The sequence below is a fragment of the Martes martes genome (assembly GCF_963455335.1).
Source record: "Martes martes genome assembly, chromosome: 10".
In the NCBI taxonomy this organism is placed as follows: domain Eukaryota; kingdom Metazoa; phylum Chordata; class Mammalia; order Carnivora; family Mustelidae; genus Martes; species Martes martes.
The window spans coordinates 15,315,182-15,337,225 of record NC_137898.1 but is presented as its reverse complement, the minus strand read 5'-3'; the positions used below and the strand labels follow the sequence as shown (position 1 = coordinate 15,337,225).

Here is a 22,044-nt window from a genome sequence, read left to right as displayed (position 1 = left end):
TTCATTTATCATTTCTTCATTGTCTTCACTTATCATTTTTAACTTAATAATATGTAAGATTCTTTTCTGTAGGTGAGTCCTATTGGTGAGATTAAAAAAAAAAGAAACCTCAGTGCCTGTCCTGATGGAAAATATTCTTTAACCTCTGATTACCAAACTAAATTAAAAAGTGTTCTATTACAAATGCAATCTCAATCACTTTACTGTACATGATTTACTTCATAATTTTAGACTATCTTATTAATGTATTTTTTTAATTAATTTTTTTAAAGATTTATTTATTTATTTATTTATTTTGGAGCGAGAGGGATTGAGCACGAGTGAGGGGAAGGACAGAGGGAGAGAATCCCCAAGCAGACTCTCCACCAAGTGTAGAGCCCTAAGGCAGAGATCATGACCTGAGCTGAAACCAAGTTGGATGCTCTCAGCTGACTGAGGCACCCAGGCTCTATTCTTACTAATGCATTTATCTAAGGATTTAACTGCTTCTTCCCATGTATATGTAAGTTACATAAGAACTAGATTTTTTTTTCTCTGAAATCCACGATTGTAACGATATCATATGGTAACACAAAGTAATATATAGTAATACAAAGCTATTTTAGACATCACAGATCAGACCAGTTACCATCTGAATACTCCTTTAGTGACCACAGTCAGTGTCACATGGAACAGAATAATCACTCAGTGGATCCTGCCCCAATCCCTGACTCATACCCTTGTGAGTTACCATAAAGTAATGTTTTTCTAAGCTACAAACCTAGGGTGTGATTTGTTATGCAACAGTAAAAAACTGAAACAGGACACTTCCAAATAGTTACGAAATCAACATTCTTACCTTTCCTTCCATTATTTCTCTGGATGGTTAATATGTTATAGTAACAGTTGCTCTCTGAACATTCTCTTCTCTGAAAGGAGTACCTTAATTGTTCTGTATGTTTAGATGTCTTTATTGATGCCATGATACCTCTTTAAACAAGAGAACTAACTGATGTATAAGTTGTGGATATTATTTAAACTTATAGAGAAGAGGTACAATAAATAAATACCTTAAAACAATAAAAAAACTGTATACAGACTGCATTATTTTCCAGTCAAGTTTCATTGAAAATATATCCCAATGGGATTTCTGTATTTTAATGGGAAACATCTGTATTGTTTTTGTATTTTAATGGAAACATCTAAAGAAATATGACTTTTGCTTCTTAATGGTAACTTTTGTTTGTTTAAGTATAATGATTCTCTTTTCTCACTTATTCTCCTTTCATCCAGAAGCACTTGGCAAAATAATGCAATAAATATCAGAAACGCTTCTATATTAATCTCAGTTATATGTCCCATCAAAATGATAAAAAAAATTAAGTCAAGCAATCTTAGAGAATGGGTGAATCCTTTTGGGAACAAAGTAGTTCAATCCCATACATGTTGTATGTCTGAAAAGCACAGTGCACTCATTTTTTTGCATTAATAAAATATAAGGTAAGAAATTATCAAAACATCACTGGTCATGATTCAGTCATATAGAAAAAGCATATGCCAAAGAGAAAACCAGGCTGACTATCGAAAAAAAAAAAAAAAAAAAAAAGCAGATGGTAAAAGATGCATTGCCATATTATCAATTTCTTTTTCTTTAAGATTTTATTTATTTGACATGCAGAGATCACAAGTAGGCAGAGAGGCAGGCAGAGACAGAGGCGGAAGCAGTCTCCCCGCTGAGCAGAGAGACTGATATGGGGCTTGATCTCAGGACCCTGGGATCATGACCTAAGCCAAAAGCAGAGGCTTAACCCACTGGGCCACCCAGGTGCCCCAATCTTATCAATTTCCAAATATCCATAATCAAAGGACTTTTGTTTGTTGTAGTCTTTCCTTTGGTGTTCTCAAAACTATAACAAAGGAAATCCAGTTTGATGAGTGGTAAAATGTCTGATAAAAGTATAATCATGTAGACATTTAGCAAATATTCTCCAAAGGCTTAGTATATTTACAATCGAACAATTTCATGAGAAGAAAAAAAGACTGTTACATAAAAGGGAAAGTATCAAAAACATTCACTAGACCATTGTTTAATTGCAAGTTCCTGAAATAAAGTCCATTAGCTCTAAGTAAAAAAAATAAAATAAAGACTATAATTTTTAGGTGGAAAAAAGTATATGGCAACAATTACTAGATAAGAAAAATTACATTTTTCAGTAAAAAATAACTAGTAGTTACTAGTAACTTTGAAGGAGAAGTAGAGTGGTGGCCTGAATATGGAATTGGCTGGATATTAGTTTCCTAATTTCTTTTTTTTTTTTTTTTTTTTTTTTTTTTTTTTTAAAGATTTTATTTATTTATTTGACAGAGAGAGATCACAGTAGACAGAGAGGCAGGCAGAGAGAGAGAGAGGGAAGCAGGCTCCCTGCTGAGCAGAGAGCCCGATGTGGGACTCGATCCCAGGACCCCGAGATCATGACCTGAGCCGAAGGCAGCGGCTTAACCCACTGAGCCACCCAGGCGCCCCAGTTTCTTAATTTCTTAATTGGCATGACCACCTTGTGGATATAATCCTGATATTAGAGCCCAGCAAAAAACAATAAGTTGCGCAATGAGTACAGGTAACTACTGTATAGTTAAATAGGAAAACAAACTAATATTAATTTTTGATTGCACAATGGCAGAATTAAATAAGAAAACTGACAATGAGTTCAAATCAGCAACTAATACATTAAACTTCAAGGCAACAATTTTCTCAAGGCTACCATGACATCCTTATTTCTCAGAGTGTATATCATGGGATTAAACATTGGGGTGACGATGGTATAGAAAAGAGAGAGAAACTTGTCTGTTCTGGAAGAATGTTTAGATTTGGGCCGTAAATATGTAATGATTGCAGATCCAAAGAACATGGCCACAGTTATGACATGAGATGAGCAGGTGGAGAAAGCTTTGGTTCATCCTGTTGCTGATGGCAACCTCAGGATGGTAGAGATGATTTTACTGTAGGATCCAAGAATCAACAGAAAAGGGATCATGACAAAGAGCATAGCAACTGTGAAGACCAACATGTCATTCAGGAAAGTGTCCCCACAGGCCAGACTGAGTAGTGGGGGAATGTCACAGAAGAAGTGATCGATTTGGTTGGACCCACAATATGGCAGAGAGAAAATCTGGCATGTCTGTCCCACCTCGACTAGAACGCCAGTGATCCAGCAGGCTGCCACTAGCTGGACACAGACCTTGTGGTTCATGACGAGAGGGTAGTGCAGAGGGTTACAAATGGCAATGTAGCGGTCATAGGCCATGACTGTCAGAAGGAGGCACTCTACGTTTCCAAGCATAAGCACATAACTCATTTGTGTTGCGCAGGCAAACAAGGAGATACTTCTTTTTTGAGTCCAAAGATTTGTGAGCATTCTGGGAAGAGTGGCAGATACAAAACAGACTTCCAAGAAGGAAAAATTACTAAGGAAAAAATACATGGGAGTCTGGAGATCCTGGTCAACCCTGGTTATGAGAACAATAATGCCATTTCCCATCAGAATTATCACGTAGACAAAGAAGAATATTACAAAAAAAAATTTGAAGATTGGGATAATCAGAAAATCCCAAAAGAATAAATTCCATCATTGAAGTGAGATTTACTTCAGCTGGGGTTTTTTCCACCTGTGAAAATCATAAAATTAGCCATTTATCTTTTGAGGGCTGCTTTCCAGTTTGGTTTTTTTAAATATCTAATGGACTAAAGGGACTTGGGGGAATTAGCCTATAAAATTTCTATTGTTTACTAATTTCCAACTTTTTACATCCTGGTCTCTAAGAACACAACTGAAGTCTAGTGGAGAATACATGCTAAATTCTAAATAAATCAACATATTTGATATTTAAGGCTAGGTTTGGGTTTGGATGAAAGTGGTATGTTCTAGAATTATTAATTTGAATTTTTGTATGTTTGTGTATAGACCAAATTAGTCCATTTATTTCTTCATATTAACAAACAGAATCCTGAGGCAGAAACTTTTACATCACATTTTCTCCGTGGTATATTACCATCATATTTCAAATTATTTTTTTTTTTTTGTAATTTGTCCACTCTTCCAAGTAGAAGGCATGCCTTTCTTTCCACATGGTACAGCTGTAGCTATTACTATTCATGCATGCATGTTATTTGAACCCATCTGGTTTCATTTATTTATCAAAAGAAACAACATGGTCATCAGGTATTACAATACAAGATCTTTTATTTATCTTATTCAAAGATACAGTAAATGTTTGAGTATTTTTGAACCTATTGATTATTTAACTAATAATGACAATATTAAAGGAATTACACTGATGATATGATTTCTAAAACTCTGCCTAGTAAATTTATGTTCCAGTGACTTGCTACCTGCCATTGGCCATTTTCATCTAACAATTTTCATTTTAATAATATGTCAGAGGTAGGGGTGCCTGGGTGGCTCAGTGGGTTAAAGCCTCTGCCTTCGGCTCAGGTCATGGTCTCAGGGTCCTGGGATCGAGCCCCACATCGGGCTCTCTGCTCAGCAGGGAGCCTGCTTCCTCCTCTCCCTCTCTGTCTGCCTCTCTGCCTACTTGTAATCTGTCTATCAAATAAATAAATAAAATCTTAAAAAAAAAATAACATGTCAGAGGTGAAAAACATAAAAATCATAATGGAATGCTACAAAGTATTTTAAAATATCATTATTAGTTTCCAGAAATATCAAAGACAGAGAATAGATATTTTAGCTAGAGAGTGAGCAAGTGTATTTTGATCATGAGTAATTAATAAGATCTACAGAGACTCAATAATCTCATGTGTTGAGATATAGGTGGACAATATGGAAATTTAAACAGGAAAGACTATTACATTATACCATTAAACAATATCTGAGAAAACAAAGGACAAATGTGATTTTATTTTTTTTTTATTTTATTTTATTTTTTTTTAAATTTTTTATTTATTTTCAGCGTAACAGTATTCATTGTTTTTTCACCACACCCAGTGCTCCATGCAATCTGTGCCCTCCCTAATACCCACCACCTGGTTCCCCCACCCTCCCACCCCGCCCCTTCAAAACCCTCAGGTTGTTTTTCAGAGTCCATAGTCTCTCATGGTTCACCTCCCCTTCCAATTTCCCTCAACTCCCTTCTCCTCTCCATCTACCCTTGTCCTCTATATTATTTGTTATGCTCCACCAATAAGTGAAACCATATGATACTTGACTTTCTCTGTTTGACTTATTTCACTCAGCATAATCTCTTCCAGTCCTGTCCATGTTGCTACAAAAGTTGGGTATTCGTCCTTTCTGATGGAGGCATAATACTCCATAGTGTATATGGACCACATCGTCCTTATCCATTCATCCGTTGAAGGGCATCTTGGTTCTTTCCACAGTTTGGCGACCATGGCCATTGCTGCTATAAACATTGGGGTACAGATGGCCCTTCTTTTCACTACATCTGTATCTTTGGGGTAAATGCCCAGCAGTGCAATTGCAGGGTCATAGGGAAGCTCTATTTTTAATTTCCTGAGGAATCTCCACACTGTTCTCCAAAGTGGCTGCACCAGTTTGCATTCCCACCAACAGTGTAAGAGGGTTCCCCTTTCTCCACATCCTCTCCAACACACGTTGTTTCCTGTCTTGCTAATTTTGGCCATTCTAACTGGTGTAAGGTGGTATCTCAATGTGGTTTTGATTTGAATCTCCCTGATGGCTAGTGATGATGAACATTTTTTCATGTGTCTGGTAGCCATTTGTATGTCTTCCTTGGAGAAGTGTCTGTTCATATCTTCTGCCCATTTTTTAATATGATTATCTGTTTTGTGTGTGTTGAGTTTGAGGAGTTCTTTATAGATCCTGGATATCAACCTTTTATCTGTACTGTCATTTACAAATATCTTCTCCCATTCCGTGGGTTGCCTCTTTGTTTTGATGACTGTTTCTTTTGCTGTGCAGAAGCTTTTTATCTTGATGAAGTCCCAGAAGTTCATCTTTGCCTTTGTTTCCTTCGCCTTTGGAGACATATCTTGAAAGAAGTTGCTGTGGCTGATATCAAAGAGGTTACTGCCTATGTTCTCCTCGAGGATTCTGATGGATTCCTGTCTCACGTTGAGGTCTTTTATCCATTTCGAGTTTATCTTTGTGTACGGTGTAAGAGAATGGTCAAGTTTCATTCTTCTACATATAGCTGTCCAGTTTTCCCAGCACCATTTATTGAAGAGACTGTCTTTTTTCCACTGGATATTTTTTCCTGTTTTGTCAAAGATTATTTGACCATAGAGTTGAGGGTCCATATCTGGGCTCTCTACTCTGTTCCACTGGTCCATGTGTCTGTTTTTATGCCAGTACCATGCTGTCTTGGTGATCACAGCTTTGTAGTAAAGCTTGAAATCAGGTAACGTGATGCCACCAGTTTTATTTTTGTTTTTCAACATTTCCTTAGCAACTCGGGGTCTCTTCTGATTCCATACAAATTTTAGTATTATTTGCTCCAGCTCTTTGAAAAATACTGGTGGAATTTTGATTGGAATGGCATTAAAAGTATAGATTGCTCTGGGCAGTATAGACATTTTAACGATGTTTATTCTTCCCATCCAAGAGCATGGAATGGTCTTCCATCTTTTTGTGTCTTCTTCAATTTCTTTTAGGAGTGTTCTGTAGTTCCTCGAGTACAGATCTTTAACCTCTTTGGTTAGGTTTATTCCGAGGTATCTTATGGTTTTTGGTGCTATAGTAAATGGAATCGATTCTCTAATTTGCCTTTCTGTATTTTCATTGTTAGTGTATAAGAAAGCCACTGATTTCTGGACATTGACTTTGTATCCTGCTACATTATTGAATTGCTGTATGAGTTCTAGTAGTTTGGGGGTGGAGTCTTTCGGGTTTTCCATAAAAAGAATCATGTCATCTGTGAAGAGAGAGAGTTTGACTTCTTCCTTGCCAATCTGGATACCTTTTATTTCTCTTTGTTGTCTGATTGCTGTTGCTAGGACTTCTAATACTATGTTGAACAAGAGTGGTGAGAGTGGGCATCCTTGTCGTGTTCCTGATCTCAATGGGAAGGCTGCAAGCTTTTTCCCATTGAGGATGATATTTGCTGTGGGTTTTTCATAGATAGATTTGATGAAGTTCAGGAATGTTCCCTCTATCCCTATACTTTGAAGCGTTTTAATCAGGAACGGATGCTGGATTTTGTCAAAAGCTTTTTCTGCATCAATGGAGAGGATCATGTGGTTCTTCTCTCTTCTCTTATTGATTTGTTCTATCACATTGATTGATTTGCGAATGTTGAACCATCCTTGTAACCCAGGGATGAATCCTACCTGGTCATGGTGGATCATCTTTTTAATGTGCTGTTGCATCCTGTTTGCTAGGATCTTGTTGAGAATCTTAGCATCCATATTCATCAGTGATATCGGTCTGAAATTCTCCTTTTTGGTAGGGTCTTTGCCTGGTTTGGGGATCAGGGTAATGCTGGCTTCATAAAAAGAGTCTGGAAGTTTTCCTTCTGCTTCAATTTTTTGAAACAGCTTCAGGAGAATAGGTATTATTTCTTCTTTGAAAGTTTGATAGAATTCCCCAGGGAATCTGTCAGGTCCTGGGCTCTTGTTTTTTGGGAGGTTTTTGATCACTGCTTCAATCTCGTTACTAGATATCGGTCTATTCAGGTTGTCAATTTCTTCCTGGTTCAATTTTGGGAGTTTATAGTTTTCCAGGAATGCATCCATTTCATCTAGGTTGCTTAGCTTATTGGCATATAACTGTTGATAATAGCTTCTGATGATTGTTTCTACTTCCTTGGTGTTAGTTGTGATCTCTCCCTTTTCATTCTTAATTTTATTAATTTGGGCTTTCTCTCTTTTCTTTTGGATTAGTGTGGCCAATGGTTTATCGATCTTATTGATTCTTTCAAAAAACCAGCTTCTAGTTTCGTTGATACGTTCTACTGTATCTCTGGTTTCTACCTCGTTGATCTCTGCTCTAATCTTGATTATTTCCCTTCTTACATGTGAAGTTGGTTTGATTTGTTGTTGATTCTCTAGTTCTTTAAGGTGTAGAGACAGCTGGTGTATTCTGGATTTTTCAATTTTTTTGAGGGAGGCTTGGATGGCTATGAATTTCCCCCTTAGGACCGCCTTTGCTGTATCCCATAGGTTTTGGAGTGAAGTGTCTTCATTCTCATTGGTGTCCATAAATTGTTTAAGTTCTTCTTTGATCTCCTGGTTGATCCAAGCATTCTTAAGCAAGGTGGTCTTTAGCTTCCAGGTATTTGAGTTCCTTCTGAACTTTTCCTTGTGATTGAGCTCCAGTTTCAAAGCATTGTGATCTGAGAATATGCAGGGAATCATCTCAGTCTTTTGGTATCGGTTGAGCCCTGATTTGTGACCCAGTATGTGGTCTATTCTGGAGAAGGTTCCATGTGCACTTGAGAAGAATGAGTATTCTGTTGTTTTAGGGTGGAATGTTCTGTATATATCTATGAGGTCCATCTGGTCCAATGTATCATTCAATGCTCTTATTTCTTTATTGATTTTCTGCTTCGATGATCTGTCTATTTCTGAGAGAGGCGTGTTAAGATCTCCTACTATTAATGTATTCATATCAATATGACTCTTTATCTTGATTAATAGTTTTCTTATGTAATTGGCTGCTCCCATATTGGGGGCATAGATATTTACAATTGTTAGATCATCTTGGTGGATAGTCCCTTTAAGAATGATGTAGTGTCCTTCTGTATCCCTGACCACTGTCTTTAGTTTAAAATCTAATTTATCTGATATGAGAATCGCTACCCCGGCCTTCTTTTGAGGCCCACTGGCGTGAAAGATGCTTCTCCATCCCTTCACTTTCAGTCTGGGTGTATCTTTAGGTTCAAAATGGGTCTCTTGTAGACAACATATGGATGGGTCCTGTCGTTTGATCCAATCTGCAACCCTGTGTCGTTTTATGGGTGCATTTAGGCCATTCACATTGAGAGTGATTATTGAGAGATACGTTTTTATTGACATTGTGTTATCTTTGAAGTCTTTCTTTCTGTCGATTGTCTCTATATTTCTGTTCAATGCTATTCTTAGGATTTTTCCTCTTTTATAGAACCCCCCTTAATATTTCCTGCAGTGTCGGCTTGGTGGTTGCATAGTCTTTCAAGCCTTGCCGGTCTTGGAAACTCTTTATCTCTCCATCCATTTTGAATGTCAGTCATGTTGGATAAAGTATTCTTGGCTGCATGTTCTTCTCATTTAGTGCCCTGAATATATCTTGCCAGCCCTTTCTGGCTTGCCAGGTCTCTGTGGACAGGTCTGACGTTATTCTGATGGGCTTTCCTCTGTATGTAAGGAGCTTCTTTGTCCTAGTGGCTTTCAAGAGATTGTATCTACAATTATGATTCCTCAATTTTACTATGAGGTGCCTGGATGTTTTTTTTGAATTTATAATCTTGGGGGGGGACCTTTCTACTTCTAGTACATGAACACTTGTTCCATTCGCAAGATTGGGAAAATTTTCATGAAAAACTTGTTCCACTATATCTTCTAGACTTCTTTCTTTCTCCTCCCCTTCAGGGATTCCAATAATTCTGACGTTGGAACGTTTCATGGCATCATTTATTTCCCTGATTCTGTTTTCGTGGCTTCTAAGCTGTTTGTTCCAGGCTTCCTCCTGATCGTTTCTCTCTATTTGTTTGTTCTCCAGATCACTAATTCTATCTTCTGTCTCAGTTACCCTAGCTTTTAGAGAATTTAGATTAGATTGGAACTCATTGAGAGCGTTGTGAACCTCATCCCTGGTGGCCTTCAGCTCTGTCCTAACATTATGAACCTCCTCTCTGGTCGCTTTCAATTCTGCCCTAATCAATTCTGTTTGGTCATCCATGGCTTTCTCCAACCTAGCTATTGCCTGGATAATTGTTAGCCTGAATTCTCTTTCTGACATATTGTCTATGTTGATAGCCGTTAGCTCTGTTGCAGAAGGCCCATCCTCTGTATTTTTCTTCTGTTGGGGATTCCTCCTCCTAGTCATTTTGGTGAGAGATGACTGGACAGATGTAGCTGGATGTATTGACCGTGGTGCAGTCAAGGTGCGCCCTGGAACGCTTCTGAGCACTCAGGATTCCCCACCCAAATGAGAGAAAAAAGAAAAGAAAAAGAAAAAAGAGGGAGAGAGAGAGACAGGAAGAAAAGGGAAGATAAAAGAAAAGGTTCAGCCCAAATGGGCCCCAGGGTAAGGTTTATGACGTATACAAACAAAAACAGACAAACAAAAAGACTGATAAAAGTATATGACGAGAGAAAATATATATATATATATAAGCAAAAAAAAGGAGGAGCCTCGTCAAGAAGAACCCCAAGTATAAGATTTATATACTATCTGGACAAATATAAATACACAGAGACACTGGCAGAAGAAAAAGATGGGAGCATGGTTATAGATTCTCGGTGTGGGCGAGGAAGGTTATTTTGATTCTTCCTGGAAGTATCTTGATATCTTTGTTAAAGGACTCAACTTTCCTAAGAAAAAGGGGGATTAAAAATTGGTTCACCTATAAGGGTAGCATTGCTTGGAGAAAGGGGATTACCTTGAAGTTTAACTCTATATGAATATTAGAAAATAAAAATAAAAAAGGAATAAACTGGACTAAACTAAATTAAAAATTTTTTTTAAAAATTAAGAAAATAGAAAAGCAAAAGAAAAACACATGTGTATGTATCAAAAAATTCAGGTTAGAAGTTTATCATGGAATTTGATGTACTGGACATCTCACTGTGATGGTAAATAGGTTAAAAAATTATCTATATAAAAAAAGAAAAAAAATGAACCAGAATAGTGGGAAAGAATTAAAAATAAAAGTTGTATCTATGAAGTAGTGGTGGTTGTTCTCTTGTAGTCTTTTTTTTTTTTTTTCCTGATTTGTTTTCTGGGGGAGGGGGCTGCCATGTGGGTTTTCAGTCTATGATGTTCCCTGAGTTAAGTCCTCCCGACCCCCTCAAGGGGGTGGGCTCTGAGAAAAACGTTTTTTTTCAGGTTTTTGTTCTCTGGAGGTTTTTATGTTTGTTCACTTCTTTTCTCTCGCCTTGACAGCTTTTGATGGTTTTTGGAGGTTTAGAGGAAAGAAAACTGCACCCCAACCTCCGTCTCAGAGAGAAGCCTCAGTCTGCTCCCCTGCAGGTGCTGCAGCTGCTGGGCCGCTGGCAGAGCAGGTTCTGAGTCACGGTCCCTGGGGACGCAGGATCTCCTGCTTGTATGCAAAACCAAGGCAGCTGTGGCTGTCTGGGCAGCTCCAGACCGCCAGAGAGGTTCCAAGCAGCAATCGCACACTGAGATTTTCCCGCTGGCTGGGGTTGAGAGCTCAGTGCTTGCGCGCACCTCTCCCAGGGGATGGTTTGGGGCGCGGCGCCTCCAGCTCTATCGGCTCTATCGCCGCGTGGGTGTATCGCCGCGTGGGTCCCAGAACACCAGGCTGGGCGTTCGTGCAGCTCTCTCAGGGGAGGTTGAGGCACGCGCGCATCTCCAGTAAGGTGCGCGTTCTGCCCTCTGGTGTGGCTCCCAGCCCCTCACGGGAGCCGGACTCCACCCGTTCTCGGGCGCACTGGCGGCTCAGGGACAAAGACCAGGTTTCTCCGCCGCACTCTCCGGCTCAGCGCCAGGGGAAGCTGCCCTGGGTCTGGGGACTTAAGCCCCTATCCCTATCCGCCCCGATTCCCACAATTTCCCCGCTCGAGTCTTTGCTCTTTTGAGTGCTTTCAACAAGACTCCAAGTTAATGCTGGTCCCCAGATGCCGGGCACTCTCGTATTGGGGTATTATTTTCCAGTCGGTCGCCTCTGGTGGCTCCCTCCCCCTTTTGTTTATTTTCCGATATCAGTCCGACGTTCCCACTCCACTTTACCTGCCCACTGGCATCTTCTGGCCCCCGTAGAGATCCAGACGTGTATAATTCTGATCTCAGGCTGATTTCATGGGTGATCGGAGTTCTTTGGTAGGTAATCAGCTCACTTTAGGGTACAGGTTGAAAAGGCGCCTCCTCCTACTTCCCCGCCATCTTGTGTCCCTCCAAAAGTGATTTTAACTAAGTGACCATTGTGTTGGCTAAGAACGTGCAATAAGACCTCTCATGTAGTCTTAACTGATCTTGAATTCTATGTTGGTGTCTTCATGGTACATTATAGGTGGAAGTACTTAAGCTCAAACAGTGGTATGACTAACCTAAAAACTCTTCCATTTGGGTCCCAATATTTATGAGCATTCTGGGAGGGTAATGGATACATAGCAGATTTCCAAGAAGGACAAGAAAATTCAAAGATTTTATTAGGAAAAAATTTTTTTTTTAAAAAACAAAGTCTGCATGTCAACCCGGACAATGGGGTCCAGTTCTTTCTTTTTTAGAAATAATGGCACCATTGTCCATCAGCATAAGGATATAGACAACTATCCTGTGGATTATCACTGTAAAATCGCCCCTGAAAGTTCCTTGAGGGTCATTCCATTCACTCTCTGAAAACAACCCAGGATAAAGAAACTATACGCCATTCAGCAAAGGCTCTGGAACATTGGCTATTGTGGAGACAGACTCCAAGCTTTGCCATATGACCTTACTTTCTTAATTGACTGCACTTTTTGACAATCCTATTGTACTTTTCCATGCTGTTTTTTGTTTAGTAGCACTTTTTTTTTTTTTTTAAGATTTTATTTATTTATTTGACAGAGAGAGAGATCACAAGTAGGCAGAGAGGCATGCGGGGGTGGGGGGAGCAGGCTCCCCGATGAGCAGAGAGCCTGATGTGGGACTCCATCCCAGGACTCTGAGATCATGACCTGAGCGGTAGGCAGAGGTTTAACCCACTGAGCCACCCAGGTGCCCCCAGTAGCACTTTTCCATCAAGTGTCTTTTCACATATATTTTCAGCCACCAATTTCAGGCCTTCATTCCCCTGTCCTCACGTGTTGACCTTGAGCTTAAATGCCCCTATTATTCAGCTCAAATTATTAGATTTTTTTAATTGTTAGAACTGTTATCATCTCATGAAAACATCTTTTAGAAGGCTTCTAGGTGGAAAACACAAGGTTTTATTAAAAAATATTAGCTAGAGAACACTGATTCAGATAAAAAACACTAAAGGCAGTCGACCTTGGGGAAACAGGGTTACCCAGAAATGGGTTCACTGCCAGTGATCTGTATGTGTGTGGGTGCGTGGAGAAAAGTTGTCTACATCTGGTTTAACCCTGTACAATGTGCACCCTCCATTATCTTTGTTGGTCCTCCGGACATACTCCCTCATCACCATTTCTAAACTCAGCATTCTTTAAAGATAAGGATATTGGGCCTCACAAAATGTGGGTCGTTGACCAGTGGCATATGTTTGTAACTGCAAACTAGTGATTTTTTTTGTTTTCATCTTTGAATCCTTTCTCCATGATTTATCATTTGTGTAATGTTAAATAATCATTTAAACTTTCTAAATGGTGCTTCTTCATTTGTGAGAAATGAATGGGAGACTATTGATAACATTATTACCTATCAAATTTAAGCTGATTACTTATTAGTTGGGATTAAATAATTACAACTAGGATTATATTTTGTTCTTTGACTGTATTCTCCAGGGTCACGGTGCATTGCCAGCAGAATTTCCTGTCATAGAGTTATTGCATCCTCCTGTTGGTCATCACTCTTTTCCACTCATCCCTTTCTCAGGGCCAGGATTAGTGAGGAGAAGGAGGCTCTGGAGAGTGATTTTAAGGGGGAAGGGGAGTGCAATCATGCTCACGTCTGCTCCTGGGCCTGTACAGATCTATCTCCATGTGAGCCCCTCCTTGACTGTTGCACGCCCACGTCTTTTGGCTGACCACAAGGTCCACCCAGCCTGTCCCTCATCTCTCCATCTTGATGGGATTGGACATGGTTCATGAAACTTAGCACCTGTGCAAGGTCATAGGTAAGGAGTACAGTCCTCCACTGGTGGACGGAACTGAAGCCTGGCCCCTCCACTGCTAGTCTGTGACTGGTACAAGTGACTCTGTTCTCTCAGTCCAAAGTGATCCTGCTGCTCTTCCAATGCTTTGGGTCATTATGTGAATTAAATCATTTAATATACGCAAAATCTGGAAGAAGCCTTGGCATTTATAAAAGTTAACACAAGTGTTGGTTATGATCATTATAACCAAAAACTAGGTTTTATTCTTCTGCATTATACTCAGAGTTCCACACAACTTGGAAAAATGCCCTGTAAATAACTTTTCTTTGTGTAACACAATTATTAGAGAAATGCAGTGAGATTTTAAAGCAATCACTGAATGTTATAAACATCCCAAACAATTAAACACTCAAAGTTGCAAATTCTCCTGAATTCTCTGCCAATATATAGAGTTTTAGAACTATTAACCTTGCCTACAAAACTTGCATAACTGTTCAAGATTTAGTGCTACAATTTGCTAAATTCCTTTTGTTTTCCTTTCTTTAACCACCACTAAATTATCTGATGGGAAGGACTGTAATCTCTTTCCTATAGGGATACATACAGATCAATAAATAAATAAATAAATAAATAAGTAAAAGAAATACGATATATGTATCACGGCGCTCAATATTTGATTCTACAATGAACTGAGGATGTAGATTCTATTTAAGAATCATCACTCTTAAAAGGGATAAAAGGATTAGTGCAAGAAAGAATGAGAGTCTAATGTTTGTCCATCGCTTTAAAGAATGGCAGCATTTAGTTTAAATTATTTCACTCTAATTATTTCAATGTAACAGCCTCCAGTGCTGAATAAAATATAATTTCTAGTTGGACAAACCCTACTTTTTCACACTTAAATCATCAAGGTAAAACATGAACCGTGTAAGATGTGCATAGGCTACTCTCATGAGGGAACAGAGTAGAAAGAGCAAATATTTACTTTGTGTCTCTCACAAAAATATCCATATTATTCTCCTTTCCTATAAATGTTTAATTATTTATTCATCAAGAACAAAATAAAAATGTTCTAATATAGCTATCTTTTAAATTCAAGCTTCTATTCTCTGGAAATATCCAAATGATTGAGGGACTGGGCAATATTATTCTAAATCAGTTCGATATTTGCCATATTAACATCTCTACTGGCTTTACTTATGTTTGTATATTTACTATTGATGAGCAAATGAAACCCTGTAATTAATTATAAGATCATTTTTTCTTTATTTTGAAGAATAAAATATTCCTTGGATTCTCATAAAACTTTGATTGTATTAGCTGAATTATTTTATTTTAAAATCTTTTAGTAAATGTCATCAAGGCTAAAATTAAGAAATAAATGTGTATTCATTACCAGGTCTTGGGTCAAAATTAAGTTTGACTCTATTATGTGTTTACCATACTTACAGAGAAATATCAGTTATTCAAGTTTGGAATATTTCAAGGAGATTTAATATCCCACTATTTAATATTATTATTAAACTATAAATTATATTTAATATCAGAAATCTGTAGGACTTGCTTTAATATGACACATTTGCAATATATATTAAATATTAATTTTTTTAACTTAAACATATTATGACTGAAGCTTCCAACAGTTTGAAATAGTTCACATTTACCTTTCTTAGGTGGGATGATACTGATTTTTTTCTCACTGTAGAGGATTTAAATATTCATATTTACTTTAGATGATATCACTTAGTCCATCAAAGACATTCAACTATAAGTTGTTCTGTTCTTTCCAAAAATAAAGTGCTCTTTAAATAAAAGATAGTCATCTTCACACTATGAGTTCTCTCCAACCAGACATGCTTAAATCTCTAATTACAAGTATCATTTTGAAATTCTGTGATTTGTTGCATTTTTTTCCAGATAGCTCTCACTCTACCCAGAACACTTTCTCTTCAGCCTCTCCATGGAATAATGCACTATGTGCATTATTTGTTATTTGTTATTACTGTGTGCATCTTATTTGTTACTATGAATAGAGTACTGAGCAATATCATTTAAGACCATCCAGAATTGATATACATCCAATTCATCCACTTTTATGAACACTCCATATAGAGCTTGTTTCTGTTAGACTCACTCCCATCACACTTTCCTACACCATTTTTTTTCTTACTCTTCTCTATATTCAGAGTTCTGCCTGTGTAATCGTTGTAAATGTCCTGATGACAAAAAAATATTTTAACCTGTTATTTTATGACTTCTTCATGAACACCAAGACAGCCTGAGAGCTAGCTGTTGGATTTCATTGAAGATTCTGGAATATGTTCTGTGTATACATGCATTTATGTCCTATGACAATTGTAGTAAGTATAACAATTTTTACTCTGCCTTTCTTCCCCTTTTACACCTGCATTTAATTTATTTTTTCTTTTTTAAAAACTGAATCACATGTAGGATTCTGTTGTCTAGATGAAAGTGTCATTGGTGAGATAAATGAGATGCATAATGCCAGTTACAATGGGAAAATGTTTTGTAATCTTTGATTACCCAAAACAAATTAAACACCGCTAAATACTGCAAATACAGTTTTTAGGCACATGATTGTACTTGATTTATTTCATTATTGTATATAATCTTAACAATGTGTTTCTTTTAATTTAACTGGTTTTCCCCAATAGAACATAAGTTACACAAAACTGGATTTTTGTCAAGCCACTTTGTACATTGTAGATTAGCCCCATCACCACCTGAGTCCCCCTGAGTGACCACAGTCAGTGCCACATGAGATAGAACGATCACCAGCTGTCCCCTGCCTTAATTCCTAACCTCTACATTTATGAGATACAATAAAGTGATAATACTCTAAATCAAAAAGTCTGTCTTGTCTTTTTGTTTGTTTGGTTGGCTTTTTTTTTTTTTTTTAATGCAGCAGTGGAATGCTGGAACAGAGGCATTCCATAACTGTTATAAAACCAACTTTCTTGGTGAATCATTTCTTCCATTATTTCTCTAGATTGGCACCATCTATAGACATTTGATCATCAGTTACTATTAACATTCTGAGCTCTGAAATCATGGTCTTAATTCATTGGTGTTGTATTTGTAAAATGATATTGGAACCATATCTATTTAGATTACAAAAGAACGAACTAGGTAAGTTAGGGTCTATCAAAGATAAATTAGTTCCTGCAAGCATTATGTTAAAGAAGAGAGAGATTAAAAAAATGCCTCACTCATCACTTAATCCAGTATGATTGAAAATGGATCCAAATGAGTTGGCAGTAATTAGTGGGAAACATCTGAAGGAAAACAAACAAAACTTGGCTTCCTTAATGGGAACATCTTGCCACTTTTGGGGGGCAGTGTAATAATGCTCCTTCCAGATGTCATCTTTCTCAACCAGAAAGACTTGGCAAAATGATGCAGTGAATGTTTCTAGCACAATTATTTTAATTTCTATTAATATTATCCACCAAAAGAATTAATAAAGTCAAAAAATTTTAGAGAATAGGTGATTCCATATTTGAGCAATAAAAAAAAATTGTCTCATTTCTCTGAAACAAACAAGGATGTGTTCATGTTTTTGCATTAGTAAAAGGCATAAAATTCTGGGGATATCAATATATGATTCTGCCATATATTCAAATCATTTCTACAAATGGAAAATAAGGTTAACAGAAGAGCAGAACAGAAAGATAAAAAAAAAAAAATTCTGAGCTTGTTCAGATAACTAGTTCTAATTTCTCCTCATGGCTATCCACCTCCACTAGTTTAAAATACAGGGGGTGGAAAACTTAAATAATGCATTTCCATATCGAAAGCTTCTCAAATAACATTTTCATTAAGGTTTTATTGTCCATCTGTTCTTAGATTAATTATAGGTTAAATTTTAAATCAGAAAGAGGCAACATCCATCTTTTGAATGGGTAGAACTTCTAAAAATATAAGCTAGAATCATTCAAGAAGTTATTCTCCAAAGGCTTACCATACAATATTCTTTATGAGTTGATGTCTTTTTGGAAGCAAATATAAAGTACTTGACAGAGGGGAAGCAACAACGATATCCACAATAATTTTTCTTAGGGAAATAGTATTGGGACATCAACCATTAAATAAGAAAGATGAATTACCAGTGAATTTTTTGTTGGGGAGAATAGACTAGCTCACCTAATATGAGATTTGATGAAAAATTAGTTTCTTATGGGCAGCAGAAATACTGTGAATATAGCAGAAATTCCAGCACAAAGCAACAAGCTCCGGTATGAGTAAGGATAATGGATGTACACAGTTTTCCCACTCACTCGTTGACGGATATTTGGATCATTTCTAGTATTGGAATAAATTGAATAAAGCTGTTATAAATGTTGCAATAAGGACTTTGTGTGAACATGTGTTTTCTTTTGTCTTGGGTATGTAACCCAAGTGAGATTTCTGGGATATGTGGTAAGTGTATTTTCACTTTGTAGGAAACCATCCGATTGTTTTTCTAAAATGGCTGCACCACTTTGCTTCTTAGTAGCAAGGAGTGAGGGCTCCATTTGCTCTGCATCCTTGTGAGTATTTCTATTGTCATTTACTATTTATGCTTTAACAATTCTAGTCCTTCTAATGGGTGTATGAGACCATATTGTGGGTTTAAGTGATAGTTCCCTAATCTCAAGTGCTACTGAACAATTTCTCATGCACTTAGTTGACATCTGTTTATCTTCTATGATGATGTGTTTATGTCCATTTTTATTGTTTATTTTTCTTTTATTTTCACATGATTGAGTTATTAGGATCTTTATATCTTCTGGATATATCCAGATATATTCCCGCTCTTTATCAGGTAGCTGTCTAGCAAATGTTTTGTACAAGTATGTGGCTGGCTCACGCCCACGACAGTGTCTTCTACTAAGCTAAGATTTTAATTACAATGGACAGTTTATCATTTTTATTTTCTCCTATGACTGATGAATTTTGTGTTTTATATACAGAGTTGTGGCTAACCCATGGTCACACAAATATCTTTTCCTCTCTCTACAAATGTTATAAGGTAAAGTTTTATATTAAGGTCTAAGATCCATTTTGAGATGAGGTTTTTTATATGGTGCAAGGAATGAGTCACTGTCTCCTTTTTTGTGCTGTAAGATTATTCTTCATATTCAACATCATTTTTTTAAAGACTATCTTTTCTCCATGGATTTCCTTAGAAACTGTCAAAAATTAATTGATTATATTCTGTGAATGAAATTCTGAAGTCTATTGCCTTCCACTTATCTAGATGGCTATCTTTTCACCCATGCCATACTCTTTATTATTTTAGCTTTGTAGTAAATCTTGATGAACTCGTGTGAATCCTTGTAACACTATCGTACTTTTTCAAAATTGCTTTGAATATCCTTATTTCCTTTGAAATTACGTATGAATTACCCTGTCAACTTCTGCAGAAATGGTTATTAATTTTATTCATTTTAATTAGAGTTACATTGAATGTGTGGATAATTTGGAATTGCATTTAATGAATAGATCCTTTCTTCATAATTAGAGTGGCTACAAAACCCATCTTCTCAGCTGGGATGCCTATGAATTTTTTCTTCATTCCTTCCTCCCTCTCTTCCTCTCCCCCTCCTTTCTTTCTTTCCTTCCCTTTGCTTTCCTTTCCTTCTTTCTTTTTTTTCTTTCCTTCTCTTTTCTTCCTTCCCTGCTTCCTTCCTTCTTTCCTCCTATCCTTCCTTCTCTTCCTTCCACCCTTCTTTCCTTCCTCTCTGTCTTCCTTTCTTTCTTCTCTCTCTCCTCTCTTTCTTTTTTCCTCCCTTTCTCTCTTCCTCTCTTTCTTCTTTTTCACCCGATTCTATGGCCAATATTCTTTAACTACTAATTTAGAATCTCTGAGTGTACAGTTCAGGCATCCATGTATTGTTTACAATTTCAAAAAATTAAATATATAAGTAGGTACTAATATATAGATTAGTATATGGGATTAGTATACATATCTCATATACATAAGATATGTTGTGCTGCATTAGATTTCTATTCCAGCTCTATGCATTTTTTTTTTTTAACTAAGGATCAGGTTATTCCAGAGGCCAAACTGCACCATATAACCATTTTTCTCATGTAGTTAATTAACCCAGAACTAGTCACTTATTCATTATGGAAAAGAATTAAGTCATCTTGTTACTTCTCTGTCCCAGAAGAGAACTATTGTGTTTTGTCCTCGGGGCATTGTTGTGGACTTCAAGAAAAGCTTGGGAACCTGGCATACAAGTCCAAAAGCTTAATATTTATAGAGAACCTTAGCCGAGTGAGCAGTTCATTTCCACAGGTAAGAGGAAAGGATGTTCATCACTTATAAAATATTTTAGAGGCTATGACCTTAAATGTCAAACTAGATTCTACATTTTAAATTTAGATCTGAGATAGAAAGTTCTAGTCAACTCACTGTTGAATTAAGAATTGAAGGAGGGTATTCCAGGGAACATAGTAGGCGAAATAGGAAATATTTCCATTATACTCAGGTCACTAGAGCTATAAATTAGAAAATCACTCTAATTTCTTTGATGGGAGGTAACAGTGAGAATGAAGATAGTAGAAATAAATGGCTATATTTAAAATTTGGGAAATTTATTAACTGGGAAAATTAATTATCAGCCAGCCATTGAGTATATGCCATTTGGGGTTCAAAAATCACCTTAAAATTTATTTTATTAGTTAGCTAATTGATCTACAAGCCACTGCAGATTTTTATTTCGTGTGCTTTAACATCATAGTGTACTCAAGCTTGGTGATTTCTTAATGAAATTCAAATACACGTAGATGTTATATTGTATTGATTCTAGGAGATAGCGATTCCAGAATTAGAACATGTCACAATGACTCTGCAAAATGGACAAGTGGAAGTAGCTTAAAATGTGTGACAGAGACTCCTGGACCTTAATCCTCCTTCTGTTAGTAATTTAGTGTGTGGGTTACGTCAATTTACAGTTCTCGTTGGTCCGTAGTGTTCTCATCTATAAAAGGATCCAAATTATTTAGTTTGTAGGTTGCACAAGATGAAATACACAAAATCCCTAACCTCTCTTGACCACTTTATAATTTGTGGTAGTTGCCATCATAGTTTGGTTTCTTCTCAAGCTTAGTGTTTATAGTAGAGTTTTCATGGGTGTCTATACAGTCTGTTTCTAGCTGTGTTAGGGCTGAGGAACTCATTTGACTTTAGTTTGGGACCTATATTTTAGCCTTTCAAGCTTCTGTCTCTCAAAGCAAAATCAGGTAGGTATAAAAACAATCAGTTTTAATTTCTTTAAATATTAGGTGACAGAAAGGCCTGTTTAGACCCATATAGGATGAAATAAATGAACCTCATATTTTGTGTCTACATAATTGCTCTAATAGGGCATTATTTGGAATAACATTCACCTTCATTCATAAACTACATTCCTGTCCTACACATATGATCAGATGTCAAGAGTTATGGGAAATTTTTATTGATAAAATGATGAGGAAGATTTAAATAAACATACTATTATTTTATTGAAGTGCCCAAAGTCAGAATGCAGTGTCCTAGGTGCATTTTTAAGATGTCTGATACCATAGAATATTGGGATTCACTGGGTTTGGTCTCATGAGAATGGTATTTTAATATGTAAGTGTCGTATAACACGCATATGCCTACTAAAGAAGAAACACTTGGGATCCTTTCATTGCTCAATGCTTGGATGAAAAATTGATTTTATAACTCCCTGTTTATTTTGTTGTAGTTAAATAAAACTCAGAAGTAATATATCATATGTATGCATCCCTCACATATAACAAACCCTTTACTAAAACATATTTCAGTGCATGTCATATAAAGCACTCTGCAATCACATGATATTCATGTAGCTGAACAAGACATGCACAAAAATTTTGTCCATCTTAATTAGTCTTTGGTTAGGAGGATAAAGTTAGTAATCCCAGGTCATATTAGGTGCTAAAGCTGAGACTCTATTACAGAGTTTGAGACTCGAAGCGTAATGTTCTTTATCTTTCACAGGTGTGCTACCTGAGACACATCAGTTAAGTAAAGGTTAGAATTATATTGAGGCTGGAATTTCCCATATGTATGTCAGTCAACATGTATTTTTTAAGGGATTCCTTTAGTAGACCACCTATTAGTCCATTTTTTAAAATTTG

General features: G+C 36.9%; 1 pseudogene across 1 annotated transcript; it reads right to left on the bottom strand.

Moving 5' to 3' along the window:
* Positions 1-2,714: 2,714 nt before the first annotated feature.
* LOC308351166 (olfactory receptor 10AG1-like) lies at positions 2,715-3,609 on the bottom strand (annotated as a pseudogene). The gene has a single exon. The product of its transcript is annotated as an olfactory receptor 10AG1-like (transcript).
* Positions 3,610-22,044: the final 18,435 nt, after the last annotated feature.